General features: G+C 42.2%; 1 long non-coding RNA gene across 3 annotated transcripts; it reads left to right on the top strand.

The window, feature by feature from the left end:
* Positions 1-6: 6 nt before the first annotated feature.
* On the top strand, positions 7-5,175 carry LOC123086026 (uncharacterized). Of its 3 annotated transcripts, XR_006440291.1 has the most exons (5): positions 7-414; positions 690-1,485; positions 1,551-3,435; positions 3,525-3,629; positions 4,700-5,175. It is a non-coding gene; the product is annotated as an uncharacterized lncRNA (long non-coding RNA). The 3 variants fall into 3 exon arrangements; XR_006440289.1 differs by having other exon boundaries at positions 690-3,435; XR_006440290.1 differs by lacking the exon at positions 1,551-3,435 and having other exon boundaries at positions 690-805.
* Positions 5,176-5,729: the final 554 nt, after the last annotated feature.

A 5,729-nucleotide genomic window follows, 5' to 3' on the forward strand; every position in this document is an offset into this window, starting at 1 on the left:
TTCTCCTCGGATCCCGGCGACTCCTCGCCCCCACCTCCTTCCTTGCTCCCGGCGCCCAATCTCCTAGGATCCCGGCGACGCCTCGCCCCCACCTCCTTCCTCGCTCCAGGCACCGCCCGACCCCCAACCTCCCTGGATCTGGCGTCACTCCACCACCACCTCCTACATCCCATAGCAGCGGTCGCCCCTGCCGCCTGTGTGCGCCTCCGTCATCCTCCCGGCGCCGGTTGTGCGCATCGCCCCACGCCGCCTGCCACGCGAGCGCCCACCCCAAACCGCTGGCTCGCCGGCTTGCCAGGCAACCGCTGGCTTGTTCTTCCTCTGGCCACCGCTAGCTCGCCGGCCGTTCACCTTCGCCACCTACTGAAGGTCGGCTTTTTGAAATAGCCATCATGTATACAACAACTACGGCAGGTGACCTTTCACACATGCCCCTGTCCTCTCTCTAGCAGATATGTTTTTCTATCTGTATTGTAGCTTGTTCTATTCTGCTTGTTTTTAGAGGAAAAAGAGATAGTTCTTCACTGTCTTGCTCGTGTATGCCAATGAATTTACACGGTTCAGCTGCTTATGCGTTTGCACTAATGATAATTCAGCCCTGTTTGCTTATATATGGTACTGAACTAACCATGTTACTGAACTTGTGTTCTCACTAATTCTGAACTTGTGTTCACTCTTATGTATTACAGTGGCCTTGGATGCGCCCAACGAAGGACAACGATAGGCAAAAAAATGCTAGTGCAGCTGCTTGCCTCCTCTTCATATTCCATACCAGAAAACATCCTTCGCCCCTTTATTTTCTTTAGTAAGTTTTCATTAAAAGACCTCAGAATAGCAAGTAGAAGTTCGGCACAAGGACCTACATCAGTTCAACTACAGAAACAGAACAAGTCCATGAGATTATAATTAAGTTCAAAATTACTACATGGTCATGTATTTAACAGCATGTCCATGAATTAGTACATGAGAAGTACAAAAAATACTACTGGTTATAGTTCATTTAAATCATGACATCTGAATCGGGGTCAACCCTTGCCACCATGCTTCTACACGGCCGGACACCATGCCTCCTTTCACCACCCCATGGCAAGAGTTAGTTTGGTTGGAAATTATGTGCACTGAACTTGTCGATTGTTGTATCTGTGAGAGTTAAATTTTTGTTTTAAAAGTTTACCATTAATTAGAACAATTTTGATGAACCGTGGGAGCTCAGTTAGCTGACAAAAAATCTTTTGCTTAGTGCCTATATGATACCAGGAGGCACTGTTCATGTAAGAGGTTCAAAGATTGTAGTGGAGCAAGTCTAGCTTCTTTTTCAGTTCAGATCAATTTCTAAATTTCATTCAGTTCAAGCCTTATTGTAGTGTAAAGTTCAGTTGGAGGTATTCGTCCAGCTGCCGATGCAGTGCTGGCCATTCTTGGCGCTGCCTATGTTTGATCAAATGTCAAAGAGAACCTCATCTAGCTCTCCGTGTCATCTGTCATGTGAGTGGCTGTGCTCAGTGAATGCGTGCCTCATCTAGCTCTTTTTGATACCTTTGTTCTTCCAGTCCTTGTAGAAGACAGAGCTCCCATGATTCACACATGGAACCCAGATGATTCCATTTCTTCGTACCCCCAAGTGCTTTAATGGTGGCACACTACGGGTTTCAGGTTACTCGTGTGTTAAGACTAGCTAAGATAGACTCGCATGTGAATGATTCTTTTTTTTTCCTTGTCATTCTTGTACAGCCTGCCATGAAAAAATGTGACAACATAATACTAAATATTTGTGTATTCTATTCTATCGTCAGTTCATAGAGAAGCAATTCTCTTTTCTTCAGTGTGTACTCTATCATCAGTTCCGTGTTTATTTATGTTCTCTTTTCTTCAGTCCACAAGAAGAAATATTGTCAGTTCAAGAATGGAGAATTTTTGTACTAAACTTAATATTAATTCGGTGTGTATTCTATCGTCATTACATGAAAAAACACAGAATAGTTGGTGCCTGTGCAGAAATATCGTTAGTTCAAGTTTCAAAATTCTGTAAGTTTAGATATATCACCCAAATAAGTGATGATTTTCAGCGAGTTTCTTCAGTGTCAATTCTGATTCAAGTGCCCTGTTCTTCCTAGCACATATGGTGCTTGTATTAATTCCTATGGGAGAATAGCACGTACATGAACTGTTTACTAGTGATGAAAACAGGATAAAGTCCTAAGATAATATAGGTACTAAGCAAGCACTCAACTATGTGGTGTTTTAAACAAAAGTAATACTTTAACTAAGTTTTACAAATGTTTACACTAATTGTGTTATAGTCTGGTTGCATTTGATTGACGAACTCGTGTCCACAAAAAGTAATACTACTTTAACTAAGTTTTAAAAACGTTTGCATAAAAAACAGTTCAAACGTAATTGCACAAAAGGTTCAATATGTGGTGTCTTAGGAGTCTCATAATGCAAAATATACCGGTGATTTTTTTTCTGGTTGTATTGACTTGATACATTATTATGATTGTTCCCGGGAGTCTACAAGTGCAGGAATGGCAGTCCCAGACTATTGACACCGAAACATTTGAGATTTTTCCGGCTCAGTGTCAGTGATAATAAACAAGTCATTAGGCGAGCACATTCTTTGGATAATGAATTAGATGTTCTAGGACCTGCACAGGTTGTTAGTGGAATTAGGCGAGCATATTCGTTGGATAATGAATTAGGCGACCAGCAGTCCAACCCGGCCGCCCCAAGCCGTTCACCATCGCAGCTACTAGGCCGATTGTGTTGAGCCTCCTGCCACTGCCGGTGGGGCTCCATTGCCGCACCGCCCATATCGTTCACCGCTGCCACACCGGGGTGTTGACAACCCCGCGGCTCAGGAGGCACACACTTCGCCCCTCCATCCCAGGAGAGAGTACATCTCCTTGTGCGCGAGCAGTCCATTGCCGATGTACACTGCTGCTCTAAGCTCCTTGGCCACTGCTCCAATATGTCCAGCGCCGTCCCCAGTCCAGTCTCGTGGCATCTGGACGGTCGAGTTCATGCCGAGCAGCAGTCCACGGCCGTCAGCTCCTATTTCCACTATAGTGGCTGGGTTGCCGTTTTCCTCATCCTTCCTGGTGCATGACAACCCAGCCCACATGCTGCTGCCGTCCGCCACCCCAAAATAGCTTTGGCTCTTCCTTAAGCAACCATTTGGAGAACCTTTTGGTGTTTTTTCTGCTGGTGATTGATTTTAGCAATTTGTAGCTATCTTGCATTGGAACCTGAAAGTTCAAGATTGCTGTAGATTCAATTCTTGTAGTATAAATGTCCCAGAGTTCAGTGACATCTCTAATATTGTGCTCAGCATCCTCCCAATCCGCTCGATCTCGTCCTGCTCCGGAGCATGCTTCAGTTCAACAAAAAGCTCCGGAAAAGTTCAGAGTTCGGAGTACTTTGCATCCATGGGCTAAAGTATATTATTTTTTGGAATGCTACATCATAATCAGCTCTAAAAATTAGCTTATGTCCTCTCTAACTCTTTTTTGCATCTCATATGACAGGTCGTGGATTGCGCCCTGCACGTCGTTTCGCAATGAGCCAGGATAGAGGTTGTTGGACACTGTCGTGCACGCCGTGAGCAGCTGTGGCCGTTGGACACCCGTTCGGTCAGTTGTCTTCCTTGGTTTGTCTATTGAAAATCAAATCGTTGAATTTTCAACTGAACCGTTGAAAAGTTGGTTATGAACCTGTGACCTTCTGTTTGAATTGAACGGTTGAACTGATGGACTACTGCCTGTGATCTTTAACTGTTGGAATTGAAATGCTGAATTTGGTCATGACTTTACCGGGGACAAAGCATAGTTTAGTTTCTAATTTTACAAAGATCATGCGCAAAAATACTTGATATGCAGATACAAAAGAACTCTATAAAAGATCATGGGTTGGTTTGCTGAAGACATGTGTTTGTGTGTATATTTTTAAGCTCGTAGTTCTACATTATATTTACGTATCCTTCAAGATAGTGGAACTTCTAAGAAAATAGTGTTCTTTCGTTTGTGTCCAAATCAGAGCCCAGATAGACATTAGTCTTGTTCATCAGTTCATAGATAAGTACATCTATCAGTTCGATGTGTGTTATAGAAATAATTCAGATTTATTGGTTCATAAAATAAGCACAACGCTATTCTCGTGCATGTATTTGTTTACTTTCTTTTTGATAAAGTACTTGTTTAGTTTCTTGTATGGAAAATCATCCATGGGTGAGCGTTCATCTGAACGGCCCAGACTCTTGCTTACGGCCTGGATCTGGCATTTGCCGCCGCCCTGTGCTTAACCAGAGTCCCCGTCCTCCCCATTCTCTAGTGCAAAAAGCAGCCGCTCTGTCCTGCTCGCATCTTCTGCTACGTGGTGACGCCTCTTAGTATTAATTGCACACTGTTGATGTGTTCTTATTTAGTTAGACATTAGATGGATCTTTGCATGGCAGATCTTTGCGCTAGGTTGTTCTTATTTAATTTGTTAGTATCTTCCTCCTATTTTTCTGATTGATCATTTGGGTCATGAGTGGAGATAGATCACGGCCTGCTATCAGGTGTTTCTCTTACTGGTTTGCTGTTGATTCTTGGACATAGTATACTTTCTCGTATGTTTCATTAAATAAAGCACATCAAAACCTAAGTTAGTACTTAGTAATGTCAATTTTGTGATTCATCTTCTTTCCGTTGAGGATCTGCAGGAGTTTTGGCCAAGAACCATCGTCGGCCAGTAGGGTGTCACCTGATTTTCGTGCAACAACGACAACTTGGTAAGCCTTGCATAGACAGGCTTCGCAATGATGAATGCATGAAGATCTTTGTAGGTCCTGGCGACTGTGATAAAGGCAAGTGCTTAAGTGGTTTTTGCTGAAGAAGAATGGCCTAGCTTACCTGGCGTAGCAGTACTCAAAGTCAAGTATCGATGATGTGGAAGCATTGAAACTTTTCCTAGTTGCTTGACTTCAATAACTATGCCTTTTGAGATCGTACCATTTGGTCATCTTATGGCTTTGTATCGAACTTCTAGTCATCATGTTACAACCGTTCGATGAAGAAAATACATTAGTCCAAAAGCATGCAGGTGCTAATGCTGCAGCGATCTCGTTCGCAGCCGCAAGGATCTTGTTCTGTTTAATGTTGTTTGATGTTCATAGATACACGTAAAAGTTCACCGTTACAGCCTCAAAAGAATCCGGAGAAGGAAAAAAGTTAAACAAAAAAGAAACCTGTGATGTTGAGCTTTATTTTTGCCTTGAAGTTCATGGGAAAGAGCTTTGTTGTTGTAGAAGCTACAGGAAAAGATTTGTTGTTGTAGAAGTGTTTTTGCAAAAAATGTTTATGATCGTGGAGCTATGCATATGTATGTAAATGTCTGCAAATACGTGTGTGAACATAAAGGAAAATCATGTATGTTTATTGATGAAATTTCAATGTAAATTAATAGCTCACATGCATAGATGTTTATCGTCCTGGCGCAACAGTTCAACATGTATTATATCATCAATCCAATAATCAAATGCAGAAACAATTCAATATGTGTATAGAGAAATTTGATACTAGTTGGAAGAAAAACATAGCATCTGTCCTGACTTGAGAGACAGTAAGTTCAAGAAAAGGAAAAAAGGCAACTTAAAAAGTGAACACGAGAAAATCTTGATTAAAAAAACAAGTTCAACATGACGTCCGAAATAAGTGCATCAAAAAAATACAAAAGTTGTAAAATGCTAAAAG

Source organism: Triticum aestivum, chromosome 4A, assembly GCF_018294505.1.
Source record: "Triticum aestivum cultivar Chinese Spring chromosome 4A, IWGSC CS RefSeq v2.1, whole genome shotgun sequence".
Classification (NCBI taxonomy): domain Eukaryota; kingdom Viridiplantae; phylum Streptophyta; class Magnoliopsida; order Poales; family Poaceae; genus Triticum; species Triticum aestivum.